General features: G+C 41.3%; 1 protein-coding gene across 1 annotated transcript in view; it reads left to right on the forward strand.

Moving 5' to 3' along the window:
• Positions 1 to 15,058, forward strand: part of FAT3 (FAT atypical cadherin 3) — a 628,156-nt gene that overhangs the window by 390,730 nt on the left and 222,368 nt on the right. The gene's annotated exons all lie outside the window — the stretch shown is intronic.

Raw genomic sequence — 15,058 nt, forward strand, 5'->3', positions numbered from 1 at the left:
CCCCATTTTCATAACTTAACTCCAAGGAAGACGGAAGTTTCTCTCTGTAGTCTTCTCTTCCTGCTACCCTCAAAGAACTCTGCAGGAAGCAGCGATAGGGTACCTATGTCTAAAAACTGTTCCTTGTAGAAGGCATGGAGTTTCTTGGTGGTGCAGATGGCTGGCCACTAACTGAAAGGTTGGAAGTTCGAATCCACTTAGAGGCACTTTGGAAGAAAGGCCTGGTGATGTACTTCTGAAAAATCAGCCAGAGAAAACTCCATGGAGCAGAATTTTCCTCTGACACACATGGGGTGCCATTGGTCAGAGCCGACTTGAGGGTAACTGGTTTGGTAGCAGGTGTTGACCTGTGCAGGAGAGATGATCAAGACTTCTGTTTACAGAACTCCCAGGAGAGGGGTTCTCACAGTAATACGCAGTAAATGCTTTGTGATGTGGTTCCTGATCTCCTTCTACCCTCTCCGTCCACAACCAACCCTTCTCAGGCCTTAGTTGTTCACACTGTTATTGCATCAACTCTGAAAAAATTAATGGAGACTCCATCTTCCTGTTATTTCTTCCTTTCCTAGAAGCTTTATTAGATGCCTACTCTGGCTTGGCGTGAGGTTGGCACCGAGGTTCTGTTATTGGCATTAGTGTGTGTTTCTCACTGGATCGTTTTTTCTTTGACTTTCACATTAAGGTCTATTAGTACTAAGCTCTCCGGATTTTATGTAGAGAGTTACTTTGGTTAGCCGCTGTCTTGGAGTCAAGGAGTTGTTTTTCATTTATATCATCCAAACTGCCTCTCTCCCATTTTATAGATTTAAAAAAAAGGGACCTAGAAAAAGGAGGTGATAGAACCAAGGTCATGCAGCCACTTCATAGTAGAGCGTCTGGTACAGGTCTTCCTCTCTTTATATGATAGATATGGCCCTGAATATCCATCAGCACATTGAAATATGGCAAACTGAATCATGTCCTCCCACTCCCATTTTGTAAGCATAGATTTACCCATGTGTCAGGTCAGCCCACCCTCAAGGATCAGAATCTTCTAGAACATATCTGAAAAGAGGAGGCTTCTCTTACTCACTCATTGGTTGTCCACTTACCACCTCCTCAGCTGTTCCTTCATATTCCGCCCCCACTGCCTGCTCAGCCCTGAGCTCCAGAACACGGTCACCCCGCCCCCAGAGATGCTGTGCTCAAGCAGCTAGTACCAGCATGGACTCCAGAGGGGGTGTGAGTGTAGAGAGTCCAGACTTTCTTTATGGCCTGTCCCTGTGCCTCCTCCTCACACCACCACCTCACAAGGCCACATAAATACACCAGACTTTACTAAGGGACTGGAGATGCTGTGAGCAATTATATCGTCAGAAGATAAAACCTCCATCTAAGTATGATTATTTCCATGTTCCATACTCCTAGGAAAAAGTGTCCCCCAAATTAAAATTCTTCACAGAAGGGTCACTCATGAGGGCACATTGGTTGCTGGCTACTTCCCTCCCTTCAAGTCATCACCTTTCTTAGTTCCTCCTTCCTCCACTCTCTTCAGTGCAGGTTTCCAACCCACCATTTCTGGAAACCCAGGCCCTTCACCCACAGGAACTGTTCTTGCCAAGGAACAACTCCCTCCCCAGAAGGAGATTTTTCTAAATCTGTGTCATCCTTAAGTCCTAAATAATGTCCCAGGAGGGTATCAGCAGACCAGCCAGGATAGACTTTGGCACTCTTAGTCCAGATAAACAACAGGTATTGGTGGTTGTCGCTATGAGTCAGAATCGACTTGACGGCAGTGGGTTTGATTTTGATTTTTGACTTATTGGTGGTGGTGCAAAGAGTTAACACGCTCAGCTGCTAACTGAAAGATTGGCAGTTTGAGTCCACTCAGAGGTGTCTTGGAAGAATGATCTACTTCCAAAAAGTCAGCCATTGAAAGCACAGTTCTATTCTAACACATGCGGGGTCACCATGAGTCAGAGTGAACTCAACAAGTGGTTTACTGTTTATTTATGTTGGTGGCAGTGGTGTGGGGGGGGAAGGTGAGCAATGGTTACCATTCCAAACCCTGTAGAACATTCCAGGTTGGTATATCCCCTTAAGAACAGACTTTTTCTTGTCTCTTTTTTTTAATTGTTGTAAAAATATATATAGCATAAAACTTGCTATTTTAACTAACAACAGTTTTTTTGATATCTTCCCAGCAATATGAATTGCAGACTTACCATTTTATTTGCTCCATTGGCCAGGGAGTAAACATTGAATCAAGCACAAATAAACAAGTTTTTTCAAAGCAAATAGTAATGCTGAAAGACAGTACACTCAAAGGAAGGACTGTAGGATGCCACAAGGCTAGGCAGGTAGCTTGGAGGAGCAGTGTGTGTGTGTGTGTGTGTGTGTGTGCGCGCGCGCACGTGTGCACACGCGTGTATGTGTGTTTGGATGGAGAACATGACCCATCTAAAAAGGTTATTCATTTCTCAGCTCAGCCAGGTGGGAGGTATGGGAGCAGACAGGCCCAGTATCATCGGAAAGTCTTATTTTTTCCAAGAAAAATTGAAATTATATTTATATGTCAAGTCTCACTATCTTAAATATTGACAACTACTTCATTTTTTTAACACTCTTATAATGGATTGAATTGTGTTTCCCAAAAATGTTGTTGTTGTCATTGGGTGCCGTCGAGTTGGTTCCAACTCATAGCGACCACATGTACAACAGAAGGAAACACTGCCTAGTCCTGTGCCATCCTCACAATCGTTGTTATACTTGAGCCCATTGCTGCAGCCACTGTCTCAATCCATCTTGTTGAGGATCTTTGCTGGCCCTCTACTTTACCAAGCATGATGTTCTTCTCCAGGGACTGATCCTTCCTGATAGCATGTCCAAAGTATGTGAGATGTAGTCTCGCCATCCTTGCTTCTAAGGAGCATTCTGGTTGTACTTCGTCCAAGACAGATTTGTTCGTTCTTCTGGCAGTCCATGGTATATTCAATATTCTTCACCAACACCACAATTCAGAGGCGTCAGTTCTTCTTCTGCCTTCCTTATTTGTTGTCCAGCTTTTTCATGTATATGAGCTGATTGAGAACACCTTGGCTTCAGTCAGGCACACCTTAGTCTTCAAGGTGACATCTTGCTTTTCAACACTTTAAAGAGGTCTTTTGCAGCAGATATGCACAATGCAATGCATCGTTTGATTTCTTGACTGTTGCTTCTGTGAGTGTTGGTTGTGGACCCATGTAAAATGAAATCCTTGACAGCTTCAGTCTTTTCTCCATTTATCGTGATGTTGCTCACTGGTCCAGTTATGATGATTTTCGTTTTCTTTATGTTGAGGTGTAATCCATACTGAAGGCTGTGGTCTTTGATTTTCATCAATAAGTGCTCCAAGACCTCTTCACTTTCAGCAAATAAGGTGGCGTCATCTCCATATCACTGGTTGTTAATGAGTCTTCCTCCAGTCCTGGTGCCCCTTTCTTGTTCATATAATCCAGCTTCTTGGGTTATTTGTTCAGCACACAGATTGAATAAGTATGGTGAAAGAATACAACCCTGACACACACTTTTCCTGACTTTAAACCACACAGTATCCCCTTCTTCTGTTCGAACCACTGCCTCTTGATCTATGTACACATTCTTCAGGAGTTCTGGAATTCCCATTCTTCACAATGTTATCCATAATTTGTTACGATCAACATAGTCAAATGCCTTTGTATAGTCAATAAAACCCAGGTAAACATCTTTCTGATATTCTCTGCTTTCAGCCAGGATTCATCTGACATCAGTAATGATACCCTGAGTTCCACATCCTCTTCTGAATCTGGCTTGAATTTCTGGCAGTTCCCTGTTGATATACTGCTGCAGCCATTTTGAATGCTCTTCAGCAAAATTTTACTTGCATATGGTGTTAATGATATTGTTCGATAATTTCCACATTCGTTTGGATCACCTTTCTTGGGAATAGACTTAAATACGGATCTCTTCCAGTGAGCTGACCAGGTAGCTGTCTTCCAAATTTCCTGGTATAGATGAGTGAGCACTTCCAGTGCTGTATCCATTTGTTGAAACATCTCAATTGGTATTCCATCAATTCCTGGGGCCTTGTTTTTTGCCAATGCCTTCAGAGCAGCTTGGACTTCTTCCTTCAGTACCATCGGTTCCTGACCGTATGCCACCTCATGAAATGGTTGAACATCAACCAGCTCTTTTTGGTATAGTGACTTTGTGTATTCCTTCCATCTTCTTTTAACGCTTCCTGAGTCATTTAATATTTTCTCTGTTGAGTCCTTCGATATTGCAACTCGAGGCTTGAATTTTTTCTTCAGCTCTTTCAGCTTGAGAAATGCCAAGTGTGTTCTTCCCTTTTGGTTTTCTACCTCCAGGTCTTTGTACATGTCATTATAATGCTTGCTTTGTCTTCTCCAGCCGCCCTTTGAAATCTTCTGTTTAGCTCCTTTACTTCATCATTTCTTCCTGTTGCTTTAGGCACACAATGTTCAGGAGCAATTTTGAGAGTCTGTTCTGGCATCCATTTTGGTCTTTTCTTTCTTTTCTTTTTAATGACCTCTTGCTTTCTTCATGTATGATGTGCTTGATGTCATTCCAGAACTCATATGGTCTTCAGTCATTAGCGTTCAACACATCAGATCTACTCTTGAGATGGTTTCTAAATTCAGGTGGGATATGCTGAAGGTCATACTTTGGCTCTTGTGGACTTGTTCTAATTTTCTTCAGTTTCAACTTGAACTTGCGTAGGAGCAGTTGATGGTTTTTTCCACAGTTGCCCCCTGGCCTTGTTTTAACTGCTGATATTGAGCTTTTCCATCATCTCTTTCCACAGGTGTAGTTGATTTGATCTCTGTGTATTCCATCTGGAGAGGTCCACGTATATAGTCACTGTTTATGTTGGTGAAAAAAGGCATTTGCAATGAAGAAGCCATTGATTTTGCAAAATTCTGTCATGCGATCTCTGGCATTGTTTCTATCACCAAGGCCATACTTTTAAACTAACAATCCTTCTTCTTTGTCTCCAACTTTCGAATTCCAGTCACCAGTAATTATCAATGCATCCTGATTGCATATTTGATAAATTTCAGACTGCAGAAGTTGGTAAAAGTCTTCAATTTCTTCATCTTTGGCCTTAGAGGTTGGTGTGTCAATTTGAATAATAGTCATATTAACTGGTCTTCCTTGTAGGTGTATGGATATTATCCTATCACCAACAGCATTGTACTTGAGAATGGATCTTGAAATGTTCTTTTTTTTTTTTTTTATTAACTTTTATTGAGCTTCAAGTGAACGTTTACAAATCAAGTCAGTCTGTCACATATAAGTTTGCATACATCATACTCCGTACTCCCACTTGCTCTCCCCCTAATGAGTCAGCCCTTCCAGTCTCTCCTTTCGTGACAATTTTGCCAGCTTCCCACTCTCTCTATCCTCCCATCCCCCCTCCAGACAGGAGATGCCAACACAGTCTCAAGTGTCCACCTGATATAATTAGCTCACTCTTCATCAGCATCTCTCTCCCCCTCACTGTCCAGTTCCTTTCATGTCTGATGAGTTGTCTTCAGGGATGGTTCCTGTCCTGTGCCAACAGAAGGTCTGGGGACCATGGCCGCCAGGATTCCTCTAGTCTCAGTCAGACCATTAAGTATGGTCTTTTTATGAGAATTTGGGGTCTGCATCCCACTGATCTCCTGCTCCCTCAGGGGTTCTCTGTTATGCTCCCTGTCAGGGCAGTCATCGATTGTGGCCGGGCACCAACTAGTTCTTCTGGTCGCAGGATGATGTAGGTCTCTAGTTCATGTGGCCCTTTCTGTCTCTTGGGCTCTTAGTTGTCGTGTGACCTTGGTGTTCTTCATTCACCTTTGCTCCAGGTGGATTGAGACCAATTGATGCATCTTAGATGGCCGCTTGTTAGCATTTAAGACCCCAGACGCCACATTTCAAAGTGGGAAGCAGAATGTTTTCATAAAAGAATTATTTTGCCAATTGACTTAGAAGTCCCCTTAAACCATGGTCCCCAAACCCCCGCCCTTGCTCCGCTGACCTTTGAAGCATTCATTTTATCCCGGAAACTTCTTTGCTTTTGGTCCAGTCCAATTGAGCTGACCTTCCATGTATTGAGTGTTGTCTTTCCCTTCACCTAAAGCAGTTCTAATAAAAAACCCTCTCCCTCCCTCCCTCCCTCCCCGCCTCGTAACCACAAAAGTATGTCTTCTTCTCAGTTTTTACTATTTCTCAAGATCTTATAATAGTGGTCTTATAAAATATTTGTCCTTTTGCCTCTGACTAATTTCGCTCAGCATAATGCCTTCCAGATTCCTCCATGTTATGAAATGTTTCAGAGATTCGTCACTGTTCTTTATCGATGCGTAGTATTCCATTGTGTGAATATACCACAATTTATTTACCCATTCATCCATTGATGGACATCTTGGTTGCTTCCAGCTTTTTGCTATTGTAAACAGAGCTGCAATAAACATGGGTGTGCATATATCTGTTTGTGTGAAGGCTCTTGTTTCTCTAGGGTATATTCCGAGGAGTGGGATTTCTGGGTTGTATGGTAGTTCTATTTCTAACTGTTTAAGATAATGCCAGATAGATTTCCAAAGTGGTTGTACCATTTTACATTCCCACCAGCAGTGTATAAGAGTTCCAATTTCTCCACAGCCTCTCCAACATTTATTGTTTTGTGTTTTTTGGATTAATGCCAGCCTTGTTGGAGTGGGATGCAATCTCATCGTAGTTTTAATTTGCATTTCTCTAATGGCTAATGATCGAGAGCATTTTCTCATGTATCTGTTAGCTGCCTGAATATCTTCTTTAGTGAAGTGTGTGTTCATATCCTTTGCCCACTTCTTGATTGGGTTGTTTGTCTTTTTGTGGTTGAGTTTTGACAGAATCATGTAGATTTTAGAGATCAGGCGCTGGTCGGAGATGTCATAGCTGAAAATTCTTTCCCAGTCTGTAGGTGGTCTTTTTACTCTTTTGGTGAAGTCTTTAGATGAGCATAGGTGTTTGATTTTTAGGAACTCCCAGTTATCGGGTTTCTCTTCGTCATTTTTGGTAATGTTTTGTATTCTGTTTATGCCTTGTATTACGGCTCCTAGAGTTGTCCCTATTTTTTCTTCCATGATCTTTATCGTTTTAGTCTTTATGTTTAGGTCTTTGATCCACTTGGAGTTAGTTTTTGTGCATGGTGTGAGGTATGGGTCCTGTTTCATTTTTTTTGCAAATGGATATCCAGTTATGCCAGCACCATTTGTTAAAAAGACTATCTTTTCCCCAATTAACTGACACTGGGCCTTTGTCAAATATCAGCTGCTCATACGTGGATGGATTTATATCTGGGTTCTCAGTTCTGTTCCATTGGTCTATGTGCCTGTTGTTGTACCAATACCAGGCTGTTTTGACTACTGTGGCTGTATAATAGGTTCTGAAGTCAGGTAGAGTGAGGCCTCCCACTTTCTTCTTCTTTTTCAGTAATGCTTTGCTTATCCGGGGGTTCTTTCCCTTCCATATGAAATTGGTGATTTGTTTCTCTATCACCTTAAAAAATGAGATTGGAATTTGGATCGGAAGTGCATTGTATGTATAGATGGCTTTTGGTAGAATAGACATTTTTACTATGTTAAGTCTTCCTATTTTTTTTTTTTTTATCCATGAGCAAGGTATGTTTTTCCACTTAAGTAGGTCCTTTTGAATTTCTTGTAGTAGAGCTTTGTAGTTTTCTTTGTATAGGTCTTTTACATCCTTGGTAAGATTTATTCCTAAGCATTTTATCTTCTTGGGGGCTACTGTGAATGGTATTGATTTGGTGATTTCCTCTTTGGTGTTCTTTTTGTTGATGTAGAGGAATCCAAGTGATTTTTGTATGTTTATTTTATAACCTGAGACTCTGCCAAACTCTTTTACTAGTTTCAGTAGTTTTCTGGAGGATTCCTTAGGGTTTTCTGTGTATAAGATCATGTCATCTGCAAATAGAGATAATTTTACTTCCTCCTTGCCAATCCGGATGCCTTTTATTTCTTTGTCTAGCCTAATTGCCCTGGCTAGGACTTCTAGCACGATGTTGAATAAGAGCGGTGATAAAGGGCATCCTTGTCTGGTTCCCGTTCTCAAGGGAAATGCTCTCTGGTTCTCTCCATTTAGAGTGATATTGGCTGTTGGCTTTGCATAGATGCCCTTTATTATGTTGAGGAATTTTCCTTCAATTCCTATTTTGGTGAGAGGTTTTATCATAAAAGGGTGTTGGACTTTGTCAAATGCCTTTTCCGCATCAATTGATAAGATCATGTGGTTTTTGTCTTTTGTTTTATTTATGTGGTGGATTACATTAATGGTTTTTCTGATATTAAACCAGCCTTGCTTGCATACCTGGTATAAATCCCACTTGATCGTGGTGAATTATTTTTTTGATATGTTGTTGTATTCTATTGGCTAGAATTTTGTTGAGGATTTTTGCATCTATGTTCATGAGGGATATATGTCTGTAATTTTCTTTTTTTGTAATGTCTTTACCTGGTTTTGGTATCAGGGAGATGGTGGCTTCATAGAATGAGTTGGGTAGTATTCCGTCATTTTCTATGCTTTGAAATACCTTCAGTAGTAGTGGGGTTAACTCTTCTCTGAAAGTTTGGTAGAACTCTGCAGTGAAGCCGTCCGGGCCAGGGCTTTTTTTTGTTGGGAGTTTTTTGATTACCGTTTCAATCTCTTTTTTTGTTGTGGGTCTATTTAGTTGTTCTACTTCTGAATGTGTTAGTTTAGGTAGGTAGTGTTTTTCCAGGAATTCATCCATTTCTTCTAGGTTTGCAAATTTGTTAGAGTACAATTTTTCATGATAATCTGGTATGATTCTTTTAATTTCAGTTGGTTCTGTTGTGATGTGGTCCTTTTCGTTTCTTATTTGGGTTATTTGTTTCCTTTCCTGTATTTCTTTAGTCAGTCTAGCCAATGGTTTATCAATTTTGTTAATTTTTTAAAAGAACCAGCTTTTGGCTTTGTTAATTCTTTCAATTGTTTTTCTGTTCTCTAATTCATTAGTTCAGCTCTAATTTTTATTATTTGTTTTCTTCTGGTGCCTGATGGATTCTTTTGTTGCTCACTTTCTATTTGTTCAAGTTGTAGGGACAGTTCTCTGTTTTTGGCTCTTTCTTCTTTTTGTATGTGTGCATTTATCGATATAACTTGGCCTCTGAGCACTGCTTTTGCTGTGTCCCAGAGGTTTTGATAGGAAGTATTTTCATTCTCGTTGCATTCTATGAATTTCCTTATTCCCTCCTTGATGTCTTCTATAACCCAGTCTTTTTTCAGGAGGGTATTGTTCAGTTTCCAAGTATTTGATTTCTTTTCCCTAGTTTTTCTGTTATTGATTTCTAGTTTTATTGCCTTGTGGTCTGAGAAGATGCTTTGTAATATTTCGATGTTTTGGATTCTGCAAAGTTTTGTTTTATGACCTAATATGTGGTCTATTCTAGAGAATGTTCCAGTGCGCTAGAAAAAAAAGTATATTTTGCAGCAGTTGGGTGGAGAGTTCTGTATAAGTCAATGAGGTCAAGTTGGTTGATTGTTGTAATTAGGTCTTCCGTGTCTCTATTGAGCTTCTTACTGGATGTCCTGTCCTTCTCCGAAAGTGGTGTGTTGAAGTCTCCTACTATAATTGTGGAGGTGTCTATCTCACTTTTCAATTCTGTTAAAATTTTGATTTATGTATCTTGCAGCCCTGTCATTGGGTGCATAAATATTTAATATGGTTATGTCTTCCTGGTCACTTGTCCCTTTTATCATTATGTAGTGTCCTTCTTTATCCTTTGTGGTGGATTTAAGTCTAAAGTCTATTTTGTCAGAAATTAATATTGCTACTCCTCTTCTTTTTTCCTTGTTTGCTTGATATATTTTTTCCATCCTTTGAGTTTTAGTTTGTTTGTGTCTCTAAGTCTAAGGTGTGTCTCTTGTAGGCAGCATATAGACGGATCGTGTTTCTTTATCCAGTCCGAGACTCTTTGTCTCTTAACTGGTGCATTTAGTCCATTTACATTCAGCGTAATTATAGATAAATAAGTGTTTAGTGTTGTCATTTTGATGCCCATTTATGTGTGTTGTTGACAATTTCATTTTTCCACATACTTTTTTGTGCTGAGACGTTTTTCTTAGTAAATTGTGAGATCCTCATTTTCGTAGTGTTTGACTTTATGTTTGTTGAGTCGTTACGTTTTTCTTGGCTTTTATCTTGAGTTATGGAATTGTTATACCTCTTTGTGGTTACCTTATTATTTACCCCTATTTTTCTAAGTAAAAACCTAACTTGTATTGTTCTATATCGCGTTGTATCACTCTCCATATGGCAGTTCTATGCCTCCTGTATTTAGTCCCTCTTTTTTATTATTGTGATTTTTAACATATTGACTTCCGTGATTCCCTGTTATGAGTATTTTTTTTTAATTAATCTTAATTTGTTTTTGCGATTTCCCTATTTGAGTTGATATCAGGATGTTCTGTTTTGTGACCTTGTGTTGTGCTGATATCTGATATTATTGGTTCTCTGACCAAACAATATCCTTTAGTGTTTCTTGTAGCTTTGGTTTGGTTTTTGCAAATTCTCTAAACTTGTGTTTATCTGTAAATATCTTAATTTCGCCTTCATATTTCAGAGAGAGTTTTGCTGGGTATATGATCCTTGGCTGGCAGTTTTTCTCCTTCAGTGCTCTGTATATGTCGTCCCATTCCCTTCTTGCCTGCGTGGTTTCTGCTGAGTAGTCTGAACTTATTCTTATTGATTCTCCCTTGAAGGAAACCTTTCTTGTCTCCCTGGCTGCTTTTAAAATTTTCTGTTTATCTTTGGTTTTGGTGAGTTTGATGATAATATGTCTTGGTGTTTTTCTTTTTGGATCAATCTTAAATGGGGTTCGATGAGCATCTTGGATAGATATCCTTTCGTCTTTCATGATGTCAGGGAAGTTTTCTGTCAGGAGTTCTTCAACTATTTTCTCTGTGTTTTCTGTCCTCCCTCCCTGTTCTGGGACTCCAATCACACGCAAGTTATCCTTCTTGATAGAGTCCCACATGATTCTTAGGGTTTCTTCATTTTTTTTAATTCTTTTATCTGATTTTTTTTCAGCTATGTTGGTGTTAATTCCCTGGTCCTCCAGATGTCCCAGTCTGCATTCTAATTGCTCGAGTCTGCTCCTCTGACTTCCTAGTGCGTTGTCTAATTCTGTAATTTTATTGTTAATCTTTTGGATTTCTACATGTTGTCTCTCTATGGATTCTTGCAACTTATTAATTTTTCCACTATGTTCTTGAATAATCTTTTTGAGTTCTTCAACAGTTTTATCAGTGTGTTCCTTGACTTTTTCTGCAGTTTGCCTTATTTTGTTTGTGATGTCTTGAAGCATTCTGTAAATTAGTTTTTTATATTCTGTATCTGATAATTCCAGGATTGTATCTTCATTTGGGAAAGATTTTGATTCTTTTGTTTGGGGGGTTCGAGAAGCTGTCATGGTCTGCTTCTTTTTGTAGTTTGATATGGACTGCTGTCTCCGAGCCATCACTGGGAAACTAGTTTTTCCAGAAAATCCGCTAAAAAAAATGCAGTCAGATCCCTGTCAGAATTGCCTTTGGGTTGGTTATAACCGCCACCTTGTTCCCTGTAAGGATGAAAGTCTGAGATTTGGATTATATATGCTTGGCTGTAGCTGGTTCTGTGTTTTTAGTCCAATTAGGGGTGGATTTTTGGTCCCTGGGTCTTTTTTGTTGTTTTTTTTGTTCCTTCTCTCAGGCCGAAAGAGTGGGTTAGGAAAAGACCAAAAGAAAAAAAAGGGGGGGGCAGCAAAGCCGCCGCGGAGCCGTTCTCCCTCTGGCTCAGGCAATTCCAATGTTAATGAAGCCGCCTGGGAAGGGTGGGGGAGGGATCAGAGAGATAGGAGAGTAGCACCTCAGAATATAGCCAGAGTTGCTTGTCTTGCTCGGAATGACTATTATATCTGAGATTTCCTCGAGGCGTGTTACCTATGTGTGCTGGCTGTGTGGAGATTGCCCCCGGGGGTCTGGCCCTCTGAATCCACCTGCTGCCAGTCTAAATCCTAGCGTGAAGGTTCCCCTGCTGGGACAGTTTACTCCCGGCTCCAGAATCAGTCGCTGCCTCCCGGGGACTTCTTATCCTGCCAGCCGTCGCCGCGCCGCCTCCGCGGACCGGCTGGGCCCCCTCCCGGGGTTAGTTCAGGGGAATGGAGCAGCTCTCCATGCTTGCGCTGTGCCAGAGCCCAGTCAAAATCCCGGCGGGATGGTTCCCCGGCTGGGACGCTGCTCTCCCAGCTCCAAGACCAGTCACTGCCTCCCGGGGACTTCTCCCACTGGCTGCATCGTCACGCCGCCTGCGTGAACCAGCTGGGCCCCCTCCCGGGGTGAGTTCAGGGGGTTAGGGCTGGGCCCCTTGTTTGCGCCGTCAGCTCCGCTGGGCTCTGCCCTAAATCGGGCGCCAAAGGTTACCTGACTGGGACCCTGGCTCCAGGCTCCGAAAACAATCTCTGCTTCCCTGTATTTGTTCGTTTTCCGTCTCTAAATCTGTGTTTGTTGTTCAGGGTTCGTAGATTGTTATGTACTTGATCGATTCACTTGTTTTTCCGAGTCTTTGTTGCAAGAGGGATCTAAGGTAGCATCTCCCTAGTCCGCCATCTTGGCCCTGACTCAGAAAGCCGAAATGTTCTTTTTGACGATGAATGCAACACCATTCCTCTTCAATTTGTCTTTCCCAGCATAGTAGACCATATCATTGCTTGATTCAAAATGGCCAATACCAGCCCATTTCAGCTCATTAAAATATGTATTGTAAATCTTAGCCTCTATGCCTGAGTTTATAATCCCATTTGGGAATGGGTTGTCTTGTTATGTAAACCAGGCAGAATTAGTGTAAGGTATATCTTCGATCTATCTTTTTTGAGATACAAAAGAGATTAAACAAGCAAGCAAAGACAGGGGAAGGGATATGACAAGCCATGTGAAGATCAACCAGAAGCAGAAGCTCAAAGAGACAAGGACCTTCCTCCAGGGCCGACAGACAGAAAGCCCGTGCCAAGAGCCGGCACCCTGAATTTGAACTTCTAGCCTACTATGGCTTCTAACCAAAAGGTTGGCAGTTGGAATCCACCAGGCGCTCCTCAGGAATTCTATGGGGCCGTTCTGCTCTGCGATATAGGGTATCTATGAGTCGGAAGTTGTCAGGAGGGATCAGTCCCTGGAGGAGGACATCATGCTTGGGAGAGTACAAGGTCAGTGGAAAAGAGGAAGACCCTCAACAAGGTGGATTGACACAGTGGCTGCAACAATGAGCTCAAGCATAACAACAATTGTAAGGATGGCGCAGGACCAGGCAGCGTTTCGTTCTGTTGTGCATAGGGTCGCTATGAGTCAGAACCAACTCGACGGCACCTAACAACAACGTGAGTCGGAAACAACTCGATGGCAATGGGCAGCCTCCTAAACTGTGAGAAAATAAATTTGTTTGTTAAAGTAACTCACTTGTAGTATTTCTGTTATAACACTACTGCATAACTAAGACAACCATATAAGCCATTGATGCATTCAAATTGTGGTGTTGGCGAAGAATATTGAATATACCGTGGATTGCCAAAAGAATGAACAAGTCAATCTTAGAAGAAATATAATCAGAGTGCTCCTTTGAAGTAAGATGGCGAGACTTCAACTTGCTTTTTATGATCAGGAAAGAGCAGTCACTGGAAAAGAACATAATGTTTGGTAAAGTAGAGGATCAGAGAAAATGAGAAACCTTCAATGAGATGGATTGACACAATAGCTACAACAACAGACTCAAACATACCAACAATCATGAAGATGGAGCAGGACCAGGCAACGTTTCATTCTGTTATATACAAGGTCAGCATAAGTCAGAGCTGATGTAAGGACAACCAACAAGAAAAAGGAGCCCTTGTGGTGCTATGGTTAAGCATTGAGCTGCTAGCCAAAAGGTTGGGGTTTGAATCCACCAGCCACTCCACAATAAAAAGATGTGGCAGTCTTCTGTCATAAAGATTCTTCGTTGTTGTTAGATGCTATCGAATTGGTTCCTTGTTTTTTGCTAACGACTTCAGTGCAGCTTGGACTTCTTCCTTCAATACTATCGGTTCTTGATCATATGCTACCTCATGAAATGATTGAATGATGTCAACCAATTCTTCTTTGTACAGTGACTATCTATTCCTTCTATCAAAGATTTACACTCTTGGAAACCCTGTGGGGCAGTTCTACTCTGTCCTGTAGGGTTGCTATGAGTCGGAATTGACTCGACGGCACACGGATAACAAGCCAATGTGCAGTAAATACAGGCCCCTGTTTTGCAACCTTTGATATAGCAAATGATTTCTTTTTTTACCTGCCTCATATTTTGTAATTCTCTCACAATGGAGAAAGTCCTTCGCATACTGTGTAGAATGATATTAGTTTCTTGTCTTCTCTTTATCCCACGTCTCTTCAAAATGTACCCCTTTGGGCATGTAAAAAGTAAGAAACGTGCCTTTGGCTGAGCCTTAAGGGATCCTGTTGAGGTCGGAAATGATGGTGTGTGAGGATTTGGGTATGTTCTCAGTTGAGAGTGCTTTGCTTTGTGTCTTTGGATGATTACAGAGAGTCGCATGGGTGTCATTTCTGCAGTGTCTGACATTGGCAGCAGTTCTTCACTTCTTAACTTTGCTTGTCTGGGCACTCAGTTAGCCTCCAAGTTAATCAACTGCAGGCAAACACTTGTATACTCCAGAAGAGCCATCTGGAATGATTCCTCAATTCCGTAAATAACTGCCTCTAATTTACCTGTTTGTGAAAGGTTGTGTTTGTTTTCTTTTCCCTTAAATTTGAACACTAATTAGTAGAGTTACAGTAAAGGAAACCTGTTCCCTTGGACCTAAGAATGTCTTTCCATCCAGCAACTCAGCCTGGAAATGGAAATGAGCCTGCCTTTGCTACTCTGCTCACCCTGGGCTGCCTGGGGAAGATAATTGCTCCAAGCAGGTCACAGGTCTCCTTGAGCCGTGTGTGCAGGTGGGACAGGGCTGAGGCTGTG

This window comes from Loxodonta africana, chromosome 7 (assembly GCF_030014295.1).
Source record: "Loxodonta africana isolate mLoxAfr1 chromosome 7, mLoxAfr1.hap2, whole genome shotgun sequence".
Taxonomy (NCBI): domain Eukaryota; kingdom Metazoa; phylum Chordata; class Mammalia; order Proboscidea; family Elephantidae; genus Loxodonta; species Loxodonta africana.